The sequence below is a fragment of the Podarcis gaigeae genome (genome assembly GCF_964106915.1).
Source record: "Podarcis gaigeae genome assembly, chromosome: 3".
NCBI classification, from domain to species: domain Eukaryota; kingdom Metazoa; phylum Chordata; class Lepidosauria; order Squamata; family Lacertidae; genus Podarcis; species Podarcis gaigeae.
Window position 1 is genome coordinate 9,158,126 of NC_139680.1, and position 15,431 is coordinate 9,173,556.

A 15,431-nucleotide genomic window follows, 5' to 3' on the forward strand; every position below is an offset into this window, starting at 1 on the left:
GTCATGTGGGAAAGTGCCAGTAAAATCTTGCTCAGCATTTATATGGATTACTCTAACACTGTAGTGTTAAGAGATCAAGCATGCCGTTGTACTTCATTTACCAAAAATATGTGTGCTTCTTTGCTTTTTGAGCAGTCCGGTGAGATGAAGCAGATTGGGTCAGCTGGAAGAACTGCACTCTCCTGGCAGTCTGAACAAACACCAATTCCACCTCATTAAAGATGTGGTGTGTTGGGTGATGATAACCGGAAGATGGTGTCTGGCAAAAACCACCATTCATATTCATAGTTGGATTTAAGTGAATTAATAACCAGACGAGGGTTATTACTGAAACAATACTGTGCTGAAAATTTGATCTCTTTTGTTTATTTGGGTTTAAAAAATAATAATCTTGGTATTTCCGACAGATCTGCTACTTTTACTATTGATTTTGTCCAAATCATGCACAGGACTTGGCATGCCATTTCAGGTGATCAGGGTTTGACTTTTCATCACTTCATTTAGCTCAGACAAGTTGACTAAAAAAAAAAGTGTTGACACTTTTTTTTATAAATAGAAAGCATATGGTTAGTTAATCATTTAGAATCACTGAACACCTACCCAGAGTGGTCATAATTATAGCAATAGTCACACAGTATGTGAAGCCCTACCACAGATTTCTTGGGTGTTGCTTGAACTGCTGTGCTTCCGTGTCTGGACAATTAATTTGGATGGTGATTCGTCAAGAAATGTAATCTTCAGAGGTTGCAAGTGAAAGGAAAACCCGAGGTTCCCCTTATGGTATTACATGAACAGGAAGGAGCTAGCAGACTTCAACAACTGCTTTCACAATTGCTGTGCTCCTGTAAACTTCTGGGGCATGAAAGCAATTAACAACTAATATAGGTTAGGTAGGACTCGTTACAGATAGGTAGCCGTGTTGGTCTGCCATAGTCAAAACAAAAAAAAATCCTTCCAGTAGCACCTTAAAGACCAACTAAGTTAGTTCTTGGTATGAGCTTTCGTGTGCATGCACACTTCTTCAGATACCAAAGAAGAAGTGATTGAAGAAGTGTGCATGCACACGAAAGCTCATACCAAGAACTAACTTAGTTGGTCTTTAAGGTGCTACTGGAAGGAATTTTTTTTGTTTTAGGTAGGACTTGTCATTGGAAAATATGCAGTCTCTGCTCAACAATCCTTCTGGGAAGTAGACCTAAAGTTAATTAAAGATATTAGAAAAAAATACTAGTTGTTCTCAACTAGTCATGCATACCAGGCACATAAACAGCCCCTCCAAACTGCTTACCTTTCCAGGAGTCAAGCAGGTGATCTCCACATTTTGGAAAGTTGAAACTCTCCCTCTGTTGGTGAATTGGCTCTCTGATACCTGGGATCCTTGAAGAAATGTTGCCAATTTAAAGTGGCCAGAAGTTTCGACAAAGCAGAGGTCTTCCTCTCAGTATGACTTTCTTTCATGTTGAAGTGAGAGGGGTTAAATAAAGCTGAATTCTATCTTCTATCTGTACATGGTAAGATGCTTCATAGTATACTTTGGCCTCTGCTACTGGCCAAGGGTAAGGACATAGGGGGTGCTGTGGGTTAAACCACAGAGCCTAGGACTTGCCGATCAGAAGGTTGGCGGTTCGAATCCCCGCAATGGGGTGAGCTCCTGTTGCTCAGTCCCTGCTCCTGCCAACCTAGCAGTTCAAAAGCACGTCAAAGTGCAAGTAGATAAATAGGTAACGCTCTGGCGGGAAGGTAAACGGTGTTTCCGTGCACTGCTCTGATTCGCCAGAAGTGGCTTAGTCATGCTGGCCACATGAGCTGTATGCCAGCTCCCTTGGCCAATAAAGCGATATGAGCGCCGCAACCCCAGAGTTGTCCCTGATGGGACTTAACTTTCAGGGGTCCCTTTACCTTACTGGCCAAGGGTGACTGTACCTCACTCCTCTAAGGAAGAAGATCATGGCAAGAACTTGGCCCCATCCATTGGCCAGTGAAGGAGCAGCTAAAAGAGGTTGGCTTCTGCTCTCCCTGCCAGGAAGAAGAGTCTGTTCCAACTTCCAGTTGCCCTGGGACTGCAGAGCTAAAATGAGATTCACTCTGGCCCCATCAGTCAGTCAGAGGACATGGGGCTGCGGGGTGGGAAAGGAGAGTTCAGGGTTGTTGTTTTTTGCATTATTTGTTGCTTGTAAGCTGTTACGATAATAGGGTTGAAAAGCAGGGCATAAATCTTCCAAATTAACAGAAGTATTGTTGTTTTGGCACTATAGCAATTGCACATTATGTGGCTTAATAAGCATAGATGAAGTGTTAAACTATGGGACGTAGAGTCCTCCAGGCGTTGTACAAATTCTGTTCACACATCCAAGAGTGTGCTTGGGTTGGAGCCACCTATTACTGCCATGCTGCCTCCAGAAAGTTGGCCAAATAAAGTCACAGTATTGTAAAATACAGGGACATGGGTGGCGCTGTGGGTTAAACCACAGAGCCTGGGACTTGCCGATCAGAAGGTCTGTGGTTTGAATCCCCGCAACGGGGTGAGCTCCCGTTGCTCAGTTCCAGCTCCTGCCAACCTAGCAGTTAGAAAGCACGTCAAAGTGCAAGTAGATAAATAGATACCGCTCCAGCGGGAAGGTAAGCGGTGTTTCCGTGCGCTGCTCTGGTTCGCCAGAAACGGCTTAGTCCTGCTGGCCACATGACCCGGAAGCTGTACACCGTCTCCTTTGGCCAATAAAGCGAGATGAGCGCCGCAACCCCAGAGTCGGCCACGACTGGACCTAATGGTCAGGGGTCTTTTTACCTTTACCTACTGTAAAATACAGTAGAAATGCATCAGGGACAAGTACATTGAGAAGAAAGCATAAAAAGCCAGATTCTTGGCAGGCAGCTACCTGTACCTGCCAGAATAAAAAATAATATGTATTTACCAAAGATAGAGAGGACCACCTGTACTTGTTTCACAAGTCAAGGTGTGCTGCAAATAGCCTTTTCATTCTCTCTCTCCATCTTAGATGCAGTGTTGTGGGAGGAAAAGGAAAAAAGAAGCCCCCAAAGTCTGCCGAACTAACTTCAGCTCCGACAGGAGCCACCTGTACAAATAGGAAACCTATGCTCCAGTTTCATTTTAATGAACCTCCTGAAGAATCCAAGAACCTTCTTCCTCCTCTGTGTACATGGAAGGCATTAAAAATTGACATCCATGTATGATAATAAGCTATGTGCTTTAAAAAATAATAATCCTGCTGTATCCCAGAGAAGTGTCACCACTCTATGTGATGCTTAGTTTGGGTGTCAGAGAACCCACTGGATAACACAGCTGAGTCCAAAGGCTGGACTAAGTTGAGAGCTCATGATTTTGGTGACACAGCTGCCCAGTCTGAACCATGTATTTAAACAAATCACCAATATATACTCTATGAGACAACACCACCAAGATGGCCTCAGGCTCCCTGCCCTACCCAAGGCCATCCAAGTCAATGGAGCTAAAGAGGGTGATTTTCTGCTTTTCCCCATTCAGCTCGAGGGCCAGAAATGCCCCTTTAGGATGGATTAGCCCAGGTTTTCAAATCACCACTCATCTGGTGGTCTGCAGGGAGTAAAAATTGTTTTAGGGGAGTCAGTTCAGTATATGCTATCACTGACCCCCTTCCACCTACCAAATTGCCCACAAACCGCTTTCATCTGCGATCTGATGTTTTTACATTGCATACTAGCAAATCTGATGTTGCTAGATTATCCCACGGGCCACATGAGCCTGTGGATGTCCTGGGAAGTGGCATCTCATTTTAGGTCATAGAAGTAGAGCAGAGTCAGAATGGAAGGGGAACACCTCTGACAAATACCTCTGACAAATAGAGCAATTTTTTGCTCTATAAGACGCACTTTTTCCCTCCTAAAAAATAAGGGGAAATGTGTGTGCGTCTTATGGAGCGAATGCAGGCTGCGCAGCTATCACAGAAGCCAGAACAGCAAGAGGGATTGCTGTTTTCACTGCACAGCAATCCCTCTTGCTGTTCTGGCATCTGAGATTCACAATACTTTTTTTTCTTGTTTTCCTCCTCCAAAAACTAGGTGCGTCTTGTGGTCTGGTGCGTCTTATAGAGCGAAAAATACGGTACTTTCTCCCACTGTGAAAAGCACCACATTTGCAGTGAGCTGCAAACCACTGATAACTGTCTTGCCATTCAGAATGAGCAAAACTTCATGACCTCGCTCTGAATATTCTTTGTGATGTCATGATGGAGTCAGATATGATTGGCTACATGGCTTCATTTTATCGTCATGGAGCCAAATCCATTTGGTTTTGTGATACTGTCGTGCTACCTTCATAATCTGTGATTGGCTGAGATCATATATTAACGAAAATAAGTTGGCAGTGTGTGTGTTTTTTTTTAAAAAAGTATTCTGATGTCACTGATGCCAAGAGGCAGCAAACAGGTATTTAAAAGGCACAAAAATGTGGTGAGCTTGGACAGGAGATATTTGGAAGGTCCTGGCGTGCTCTGGTCCATGGGGTCACGAAGAGTCGGACACAACTAAACGACTAAACAACAACAACAATTGCAAAATTGCCAATTGCAAAAAGGGAAAAGGAGTTTGCTAACAAATGTATCACAGCATTAAAGTTTTCACTGTATTCATCTGACCCCATTAATATTAACAGTTTAAATTTAAAGTATAAAATACCCCTGTATCAAACACGAAAGTTTGGTTGTGCTTGGACTAACCTTGTGAAGAATACAGAGAATACAAAGATTAGATGGACTATGAAAGAATTTAAGGAAAGGAAGTAACTGAAGAACAGATGTAAAGGTGAATTAGATAACCAAGAGATGTGTGGTGAATGCGGTGGAAGTCTTTTATAATATTTTAACTAGGATTTAAATATTGTAATGTTTGAAGTATGAATTTGGAATAATTGATTATGAAAAGTATTTTTTTCTCTTCATTCTTTTTCTTGTTTCTTTCTTTTATCTTTTGCCTTTCTTCTTTTCTAGTTTGCATTCTGGAAAATTGTGTAGATAAAATGTTTTTATGTATGGTTATGTATTGTTTCTATTTCTTTTTTTCTATTCATTATTTTTTTTGTAACATTTAATTAAAAAAAATTAAAATGATTTTTTTATAAAAGTATAAGATACCCAATTCCCTTCTGGATAAATTAAGTTTCTGGTTGTTGAAAAATGAGTTTACCATAAAAATTAAAAACTAGCTTTTCACTAGAAATACAGGAATGTGTGGTTCTCACAAGCAAAGCCCTCCACAACTTGGAGCTAGAGATTTTGTGGATTGAAGAGCTAAGCTGTTAGATTCTAAATGCAAGGCGCTATGTCTTTTGACGAAAGCAGATGATGATACAGATATAATATAATGGGAAGACACTCGTGGAATAGTTTAAAACACGCAGTGGATGGAGCCCTACTTGCTCTAAGGTCAAGTCTGTTAAAGTGTAGTGCTAAAGGTTTACCAAACAACCCTCTAACTTTTCCTCAGAATAACTTGGAAACAAGACCAGCAGACGGTTTCTATTTTTATGTTAAAATGGAAACTGAGATGGCAAGGATTCGTGGAATTTACTAAGCAAGGGAAATGCTTTTTCAATCTTAAATTCAAACGGAATAGAAATTATAGCCTTCCAGTGTTGTGGCACTATAATATTAGCCTTCTTCCTTCCCAGCTGTTAGCAGTTGAAGGAATTGGAAGCTGGAAGTATATTTCCTAAATCGACCTAATTCCTTTCAGAGTCTTTCTATGTGAACTACTACACCACTTGGCACAATTCGTGTTATTGATTCTGGAGAAAGAAAACCAGTCTTGTAATATTTTTTTGCAGATAAGTTACAGGAGAAACAAGGACAAATAAATTAAACAATTGGGGAGTTTCAAACAGCATTGTTTTCTCTGCCCTCCAACTTTCTCTGCCCTGAGATATTTGGAGTGCAACATGTCTACTCAGAAGAAGTAAGTTCCTTTGTTTTCAATGGGATTCATTCCCAAATAACTGTGTATAGGATTGAAATCTTAATTTATTTGTAGCTGTTGCAGCAAGAAAGAGTTTGCATTTGCACAAACCACATGGCATGAGGCTTCCGCAGATTTTGTTGTGATTGCATCTTTCTCCCAAGAATTTTAAAAGGCACAAATAATGGAGAAGCATTTATGATCTACCCATTATTCTCTGTTAATGCAAATATCAAATACATTCAACCACTTGGGTTTGATGTAAAAGTTATGGGAATGTTATATCATGAGCTTTGAGTGCTGCATTGTTTTTAATGTTGTAAAAGTTATTGTAGGCACAGGTGAGCACTGGGGTATGAGGGACCTCATAGCCTGCCTAGAGAAAAGTAGCATGGGAAGAATAATTTGCTATTAAATTAGCATCAAATAGGTTGGTTGTTTTTTAAAAGGTAAAGGACCCATAGACACTTAAGTCCAGTCAAAGGCGACTATAAGGTTTTGGCGCTCATCTCACTTTCAGACCGAGGGAGCCGGAATTTGTCCACAGACAGCTTCCAGGACATGTGGCCACCATGACTAAATGCTTCTGGTACAATGGAACACCATGACGGAAACCAAAGTGCTTGGAAATGTCGGTTATGGTACCTATTTATCTACTTGCATTGGTGTGCTTTCAAACTACTAGGTTGGCAGGAGCTGGGACACAGCAATGGGAGCTCACCCCCTTGCGTGGACTTGAACTGCTGACCTCATGATCAGCAAGCACAAGAGGCTTGGGGGTTTGACCACAGCGCCACCCGCGTCCACTTCCTGTAGGTAGAGAGGTCCTGTAATAGATGGATTGTCTACTTGCCAGCTCTTTGCCTTGCCTGCTGCTTCTCTGTCCGCATGCTGCTGCCCATTTCAGTGAGATGACCACTACACTCATACTTCTGCTGACCACCTCACTAAGAGAAGAACATACAGGGTCCACCATCTGCTCCCAACTAAGCCCACCTCACTGAGAAAGAGATTGTGCTGACATGTACCTGCTTTTGGCAGCTTCCGCAAGAGAAATAAATATTCTGCTCACATGCTACTGCCTGCCTGAGTGGAAGAGGAATGAAGATGAATGAATGCCTCTCCCCACAAGATGATGCTCCCTGCCTGAAGGACAGGGGCTGCCCACTGTGGCCCATGCTAGCCACCCGAGGGAGAAAAACTGGCCATTGTGATCTCATGCTGGTGCTGCCTATTTCACAGACTGGCCACTGTGTTCTCACATGGATGTGTCCAACCAGAAGGAGAGACACAGGCCATTGTGATGTCATGCTGATGCTGAAGGAGAGGGAAACTGGCCAGTGTACCAGCCTACAATTGCTGTTCACCTGAATAACAAGGAGACACTGCCTGGCACGCTAACACATTGCTCACCACGTTCATGAGAATTATGCCCTTTGCACCTTGGACCAGACTGGGGTTTCTTAACTTACTTTTACTCTCCTGTTCCTGCATATTAGGTTCTCTTACCAGAGGTCTATAATAACAAGGTAATGAATCAACCCCATTTATTTGTACACAAAAGGTAGGTAAAGGTAGAAGGTAAAGGACCCCTGGACGGTTAAGTCCAGTCAAAGGTGATTATGGAGTTGTGGCACTCATCTTGTTTTCAGGCCGAGGAAGCCAATGTTTGTCTGCAGACAGCTTCAAGGTCATGTGGCCAGCATGACTAAGCTGCTTCTGGTGCAACAGTTTCTCCAGTTGATTTTGAGGATTGCGATCATGGCCTCAAAGAGGTGTCCACTTGGTCTTTATGCATCTCCCATTGTTCTAATCAGGAAGAAGACAAATTTGTTGATAATCGTGATGGACTAAAGGCTTCTGAACAGTTTAGGCATGAAGAATACTTATCTTTTACCAGGCATAGAAGGAGCCTGAACTTGACTTGAAGAGTGAATGTCATGATTGCAGTAGGAAAAGAAGAAAGACTCAAAACATCATCTATTACTATTACTATGGTGGGTATTTGGCAGTTTCCTATGATGATGTCACAGGGATTGACAAATGCTCTGGCAGTCTTCCAAACAATGGTGGAACATGTTAAGAATGACATCACTATCACTGAAGTCATAGGATTCTTGGATTACTTAATATTTTCAGAAACCGCTGATGATCCTTAAGCAAGATGTATGAAGGTTCTTCCATGTTTAGTGGAGCAGGATTAAAACTGTCAGTTCCCAAGTGCAAGTTCTTCAGAACATCTGCAAAAGTTTTGGAATACGGAAGGATGCACTCTGGTCTTTAAGGAGGAAGATGTTGCAGCAGTTCCAGCTCAGGATGAGTTTCCTTGGAATGAAGATCACTGATGGGGTTTATGCGACGCAAGGTTTTTATTGACACAATACATACAGGCTGAGCATAAGATGGAAGAAGAGTTTGGATTTGATATCCCGCTTTATCACTACCCAAAGGAGTCTCAAAGCGACTCACATTCTCCTTTCCCTTCCTCCCCCACAACAAACACTCTGTGAGGTGAGTGGAGCTGAGAGACTTCAGAGAAGTGTGACTAGCCCAAGGTCACCCAGCAGCTGCATGTGGAGGAGCGGAGACGCGAACCCGGTTCCCCAGATTACGAGTCTACCGCTCTTAACCACTACACCACACTGGCTTCATAGCAAAGTTTTACAGCACTGTACAATGATAAACAATAGCAATATCAACTAAGTTCCTGCCTGAAGACTTCCAATCTAACAGGCACAATTCAGAAGGGAAAAGAGTTAGGAAAGGAGCAGGAAAACAAGCAAATTCAGGGAATAATTCCTCATAAAACTGCACAAATATTTGATGACAAGATGGAATGGCTTCTAATAGAAAACAGGACTGGGAGTGGAAAAGTCAAATATCGGCTGGTCCCAGATGAGTTGTTGGAGTGGCAAGTGTATGACCTAACCCTGACAAGTTATCAGCTTTGAAGGACTGCCCAAGGTTAAAAGCAGTAAGGATGTTTCCGGGATTTGAAAGGTACATTGTAGAATGGTCTGGTTACTGATGAGATGGTCATCCTGTGTCTGGGCTGCACTACTTGAGACTGCAGGTGGAGGCTCTTCTTACTGAATGTTCCACTAAGGGGGAAATATCCCTGCACTTAGAAAACTAGCCTGTCAGGGTGAGAGGTTCTATCCTAGCCTTCTCCTTGATTTGCCAGTTTTGCTTGTTTATGGGTTTCTCCATCATGTCCATTCTCAAGTGGTACAGTACAGACAAAAATGCAGTGTCTGAGTTAGAACTAGGCTAGCCCAGTAGTTCCCAGACTTTATTCCCCTGGACCACTTGAAAACTGCTGAACATCTTGACAAATGGCTTAATGATTTCTTTTTCTGCCTGTTGTAACAACTGTAATACACTGTGCTAGGTGCTGGATGATATTTAATGGTATGTTTTTGGCTTACTTTATTTCTTATATACAGTGGTACCTTGGTTTACGAACTTAATCCCTTCCGGAAGACCGTTCTTAAACCAAAGCGTTCTGAAACCAAGGTGTGCTTTTCCATAGCAGCGGGGGACTCATTTTACAAATGGAACATACTCAACATGTTCCTATTTCAAGGCAAAGTTCACAAACCAAAACACCTGCTTCCAGGTTTGCAGCATTCTTAATCCAAGTTGTTCATAAACTAAGCTGCTCTTAAACCAATGTACCACTGTACTGTATTTGATTGTATTCCATATAATTCAACTTGTAATACAATAAAGTAAAATTCAGTTAAAACCAATATGTCTATGTAATGCAGGAATAGGCAAACTCCAGCCCTCTAGATGTTTGGGACTACAATTCCCATCATCCCTGACCACTGGTCCTGTTAGCTAAGGATGATGGGAATTGTAGTCCCAAACATCTGGAGGGCCAGAGTCTGCCTATGCCTGATGTAATGAGATGGATGTTCCCTTTCCCATCTTCAACCACAAATCCACAGACACTCTGCAGACCACCTGAATGAAGCTTGTGGACCATTGGTGGTCCACAGGCCACAGTTTGGGAGCCTCTGAACTATCTTAGTAATAAACCTTTGATGTTACTTTTGATAGGAACAGTATAAGAAGGGAAGGAAGGATACCATGGCCTTGGAGTTGTCCAGAACTGAAAGATCAATGGACTGATGATCATCAAGAAGCAGCTGAACCCATAATACACATGCTGACAACTGAATGTGTCTTGGGGTTTGCTGAGTGGAAGCTGCCATTTATTACATACAGATGCTGGCTTGACAAGATTAGTAGGGGAGCTCTGGGTCAAGAACAAGAAGGATATCTCAAAGTCATTACATATGTCAGCCAAGGATGAAGTGCAAGTGAAAGGAAATCCTCTGTGCCTAAACTTGAGTTCCTTGACCTTTAATTTGCTATATCTGAGAAACTCAATGACTGTTTGCAGTGAACTCTGAGGTTAAAATTGATAACAGTCCTTTAACCTGCGTTCTTTAAACAGCAAGCTTGTAGGTTACCCCTCACTGATGGATAACAGCACTGGCAATGTATGATTTCACCGTACGCATGAGGTAGGCATGGCAAATTGAAGACAGATGGGCTTATCTGGCTGACCTCATGACTTTGGCGTAAAGGATCAAACTGCACTGAAATTACTTGGATGTGTTTCAGAAACATTGTCAAGAGCTGCACTTGACACTGGGGACTGGGTCATCAGCTGCATTTGGAAGAGCCTGTTAGGAGCGATCTAATAAACTTGCTATGGTCCTTCCCCCAGTTACTTAACACTTGATGCAGTTTGGAGGGTAAAGGGTTGTGAAGGCACCATAGACCAAAAGACTGTTCATCTGGATGAGTGTTGTAGTTATTTATACCCAGCAATTGCCTGGCTAAAAAGGTAAAGGTAAAGGGACCCCTGACCATTAGGTCCAGTCATGGCCGACTCTGGGGTTGCGGCGCTCATCTCGCTTTACTGGCCGAGGGAGCTGGCGTACAGCTTCCGGGTCATGTGGGCAGCATGACTAAGCCGCTTCTGGCGAAGCAGAGCAGCGCACGGAAACACAGTTTACCTTGCCGCCGGAGTGGTACCTATTTATCTACTTGCACTTTGACGTGCTTTCGAACTGCTAGGTTGGCAGGCTTTATACGTTGCTGGATTGCAAAAAAGCTCAAAGCAGTTCACCAAAGGAAAAACAGGAAAATTAAGAAAATTGCAACCCTATACAAAATATACTATGGGACGCAGGTGGCGCTGTGGGTTAAAGCCTCAGCGCCTAGGACTTGCCAATCGAAAGGTTGGCGGTTCGAATCCCTGCGGCGGGGTGCGCTCCCGCTGCTCGGTCCCAGCGCCTGCCAACCTAGCAGTTCGAAAGCACCTCCGGGTGCAAGTAGATAAATAGGGACCGCTTACCAGCGGGAAGGTAAACGGCGTTTCCGTGTGCGGCTCTGGCTCGCCAGAGCAGCGATGTCACGCTGGCCACGTGACCCGGACGTGTCTCCGGACAGCGCTGGCCCCTGGCCTCTTAAGTGAGATGGGCGCACAACCCCAGAGTCTGTCAAGATTGGCCCGTACGGGCAGGGGTACCTTTACCTTTACCTTTACAAAATATACTAAACTACCTCAACTTTCTAAAACACCTGGGTTGGCTGGTCTACACCTGTTTTTAGCAGGTTCTAAAGAGAGTACAATGAAAATGCCTGCTGGATTCCAAAGTTCAAGAGCTGCCACACTAGATGCGGAACAGTTATTATGTGGCACTTATAGCAGTGCCAATTCTCCCAATCAAAGCTGTCCAGTAGGCACATGTGGGGCTAGGCAAACTTGGAGGTAAACTGGTCCAAAATTGTTAAGGGCTTTAAATGCTAATAGTAACTCTTTGAACTTGGCCTGGTAGCAAATCAGCAGCCAGTGCAGATTTCTGAGCACAGGTGTCATATGCAGACAAGGTCTCAGTCCTATCAGCAATTGTGCTGCAGCATTCTGTCCTAACTGCAGGTCAAGGGGTGAGAGGAGCCCCACATAGACCAGCACTCCATCAGTCATTAATATATGTCTTAGGTTTATGAGATCTGATGCCTCTGCTGGGATTTCTCGTTCCATTCTGGGTAGTGGTGACGGAAAGAGGGGGAAACTCGCAGGGAAGGCCATCGATGGCAATCTCCCAAAGTTAAGCCACAATTTCCTCATGTGAAATAATGGAAACAATATAAGAAGATATCTAGATATTTCACCACATCACTGGGATATGTAAAGCAAACAAAGAGCAGTAACAATTCATACCGTGATAGAATGCATTCATGGGTGTTGAAATTTTTATTTTTAAAACATAGACTCAAAGTCCCATATTAAATATACATGCTATTTAGACTTGCAAGTAATATACTAGCTAGAGTAAGCTTTTAGACTGTGTACCAGAAGGAAAAGAATTGAAACTCCTGAGGTTTCCAGGAGATGGAAATGAAATAAGGAAAATTGATTCAGTCCTTCCAGGAACGGGCTGTTCTGCTACAGGAACATTCAGAGATTGATGATTTCAGACTGTTCTGTGGCAGCTTACAGCCAACCTGCCCATCAGCTAAAAGCCACAAATTTTAGGCAAACCAAACCAAAAACCAGCAATATGATGGAAAGGAATCTGAGCATATCTGCACGACAAACTCATATCTGTTTTGTATTACTTTTACTGTCCTGGCTGTCTTCCTGAAGGAATTCTGGGGATTTTAGTTTGGTGCAGAGAATTCTCTGAGTTCCTTTACCTTTACCTAGTGTATAAAGCTTACAAAATAGAGAAGCAAGTGTGTCCTAGTCCCACTGGCCGTGAAGTATGAGGCTGCTGCCTGTGTCTGCTCTTACCATTTTCCCTGAAAGAGGCAGTTTCACCTGTTGTAGGTGTGCTTGTCAAAGCTGCCCCCCCCCCAGGCTTCATTCAAAACAAAGCCTTAAGAGGTGGGGCAGAGGATAAACATTATTTGGGTGCAGTGGAGAGACTCTTTGTGCCACTTTTGCTGCGCCTATTCATTTGAAATGGGATTTCTACAAAAAGGGTGATTAGCCTCAATGGGGCTAATTGACAAGGGGACGATTAGCTTCCTGAGTGCTGTGCATTTGCACAATAAAGTCTTTGGAGAGTTACTGGAGCTTTTACTATTGATCTGTTAAAATAAGACATCTAACCCACCCCATTGTCCCTTTATGAAGTATGTGTGCCCTACAACTACCAATGTGCTATCATTTCCTGAATTTCACAAAAGAGAAGTAGCTTGATTTGTTTCACTCACAGCAGATGGCAGCAGTAGTATTTCTTTTTTTCCCCTTTTAGCGATAGTGTTTGCATTCACCCTGAGTACCCTTTCTAATCAATGTGTAATAATTACTCATTTAAGCAGGTGGGTTCACCTGTCACTGACCTACTACTTGAGAGGGCTATTTTACCTTTTTCTTACACCTGCCTCGCCCAGTGTTTTATCTTTCTAGTTTCCAATGATACTTGACAGTGATTAAAACACACCCACCCCTTAACATTATTATTACAATTTCCCTGTGTTAAACTGTTCTTTTGTTTACAGTGTAGATGCAGGACAATCCTACCCTCCCTCAAAATATGCAGCATTTCAATACACTAATTGCATGATCTCACCTTTCTCACTTACTCCAAATCCCTCCTCAAGGCCCATATTTTTCATGAAGCCCTTGGTACAAAAGAATTGATGGAGAACAAAAATGACTGAATAAACAGACACCACCGTCTTCAACAACCTAGTGTTACAATTCCCATCAACCCTGGCTGCTACAATTCCCATCAGCCCCAGCCAGCCTGGATGGCAAAGGCTGGCTTAAGCCCATAGCATGGGAAACAAGGACGTGTTCTTCCTCTGTTTACTCCTCTTTCCGCTTCCTATGCTGTTTCCTCCGTGTCACTTCTTTTAGATTGTATGCTCTTTGGGGTGTTAAAGGAGGGGTGGTACCTCTGGCAAGGGAGCACATCATGCTTCTTCTGGGGTAGTTTGTCCACCTTTGGTCTCCTCCCTGCACTCAGCAATCGCCTGTGACTCCTAGAAGCTGTCAGCATGCAACAGCGGCCACACCCTGGGAACAGTTTCAACTGGCTGGCTAATCCAGGTGAGGGTAGCCGATGGGTCTCAAACCCTCATTGGACTGGGGACGTATTCTGCATGCAAAGACAAGCTCTGGCGGATGGAGCGGATGAGACCAATAGCGGGTCTGATGGTCAAGAAGCTGATTACTGCCCAGGGCAGGTGAGGCTCATCAGTCTGGGAAGGTAGTGCACGGAGAAGGAAAACTCTGATCCAAAGCCTCCTCTGCCTTCGGCTACACAGTGGAGCAGATATGAAGGAAATCAATTTTCCCCAGCCCATGCATGGAGCTGCAGCTTTGCCTCCCCCCCTTTTGTCAGAACGGAGCGTGCAGCAACAAAGTGGGGCTAAGCTGGCGATGGCTTCTTGCCAGTTGGCCAATCGGGAGGCACCAGAGGTATGTCTGCTTAAGGTGGCCACACCTCTTCCTGGCCTCAGCTAGAGGTAGAACCAGCAGGACTAGCTCATCTGTCTGGCCTTCAGGCGGTACGGGATTAATTGATCGCCCGGTGTGGAATTTTTTTGGCTGCCTTCCTTTGATTGCCGAAGGAAAGAACTCTGTGCTGCTGGATGGGTGCTCGGTTTTGACAGCTTGGACTCCCAACTCCCATTATTAGCTCCAGGCGGCACAGTCCATGGCATGGTGGAAGTTGTGGCTCAGCAATATCTGGTGGGGTCATGTTGGGTTAAAGGTAAAGATAAAGGGACCCCTGACCATTAGGTCCAGTCGTGACTGACTCTGGGGTTGCGGCACTCATCTTGCTTTATTGGCAGAGGGAGCCAGCATACAGCTTCCGGGTCATGTGGCCAGCATGACTAAGCCACTTCTGGCGAACCAGAGCAGCGCACAGAAACGCCGTTTACCTTCCCGCCAAAGTGGTACCTATTTATCTACTTGCCCTTTGAGGTGCTTTCGAACTGCTAGGTTGGCAGGAGCAGGGACCGAGCAACGGGAGCTCACCCCGTCGCAGGGATTTGAACTGCCGACCTTCTGTTGTTTTTTTTATATAATTTTTTATTGGTTTTCCAACACAAATTAAAAACAAAACAACACACAATACATAGACAAACAAAACATATAAACATGTATAATTTCAAAACCTCTTTTTCATAAACCTTACTTCCCAGACTTCCCCTTACCTCCCCTTTTCTGCATCCCTGTTTTAAAAAATTTTCAACAACCCCTCACACCAATTGTCTAATTACTTATTTTCTTTTTTAACTTCTTCTCATACTTAATCAATTACAGCTATAATTCTATATTTTCCTTTCCCTTGACATTTTAGCACTCATTTATTTTACAACAGTTCTTAAGATATACTTTAAATTTCTTCCAATCTTCTTCCACCGTCTCTTTTTCTTGGTCACGGATTCTGCCGGTCATCTCCGCCAGTCCCATGTAGTCAATCACCTTCGTCTGCCATTCT

The 15,431-nt window shown here is 43.5% G+C and overlaps 2 long non-coding RNA genes across 2 annotated transcripts; one reads left to right on the forward strand and one right to left on the reverse strand.

The window, feature by feature from the left end:
* Positions 1-339: 339 nt before the first annotated feature.
* Positions 340-7,191, reverse strand: LOC310840696. Its single transcript, XR_014562003.1, has 3 exons — positions 6,975-7,191; positions 1,289-1,451; positions 340-518 (listed from the first exon to the last, which is right to left on the reverse strand). It is a non-coding gene; the product is annotated as an uncharacterized lncRNA (long non-coding RNA).
* A 162-nt stretch (positions 7,192-7,353) lies between these two features.
* Positions 7,354-10,796, forward strand: LOC310840790. The gene is made up of 3 exons (XR_014562138.1): positions 7,354-7,475; positions 7,764-7,943; positions 10,018-10,796. It is a non-coding gene; the product is annotated as an uncharacterized lncRNA (long non-coding RNA).
* The last annotated feature ends 4,635 nt before the right edge of the window (positions 10,797-15,431 follow it).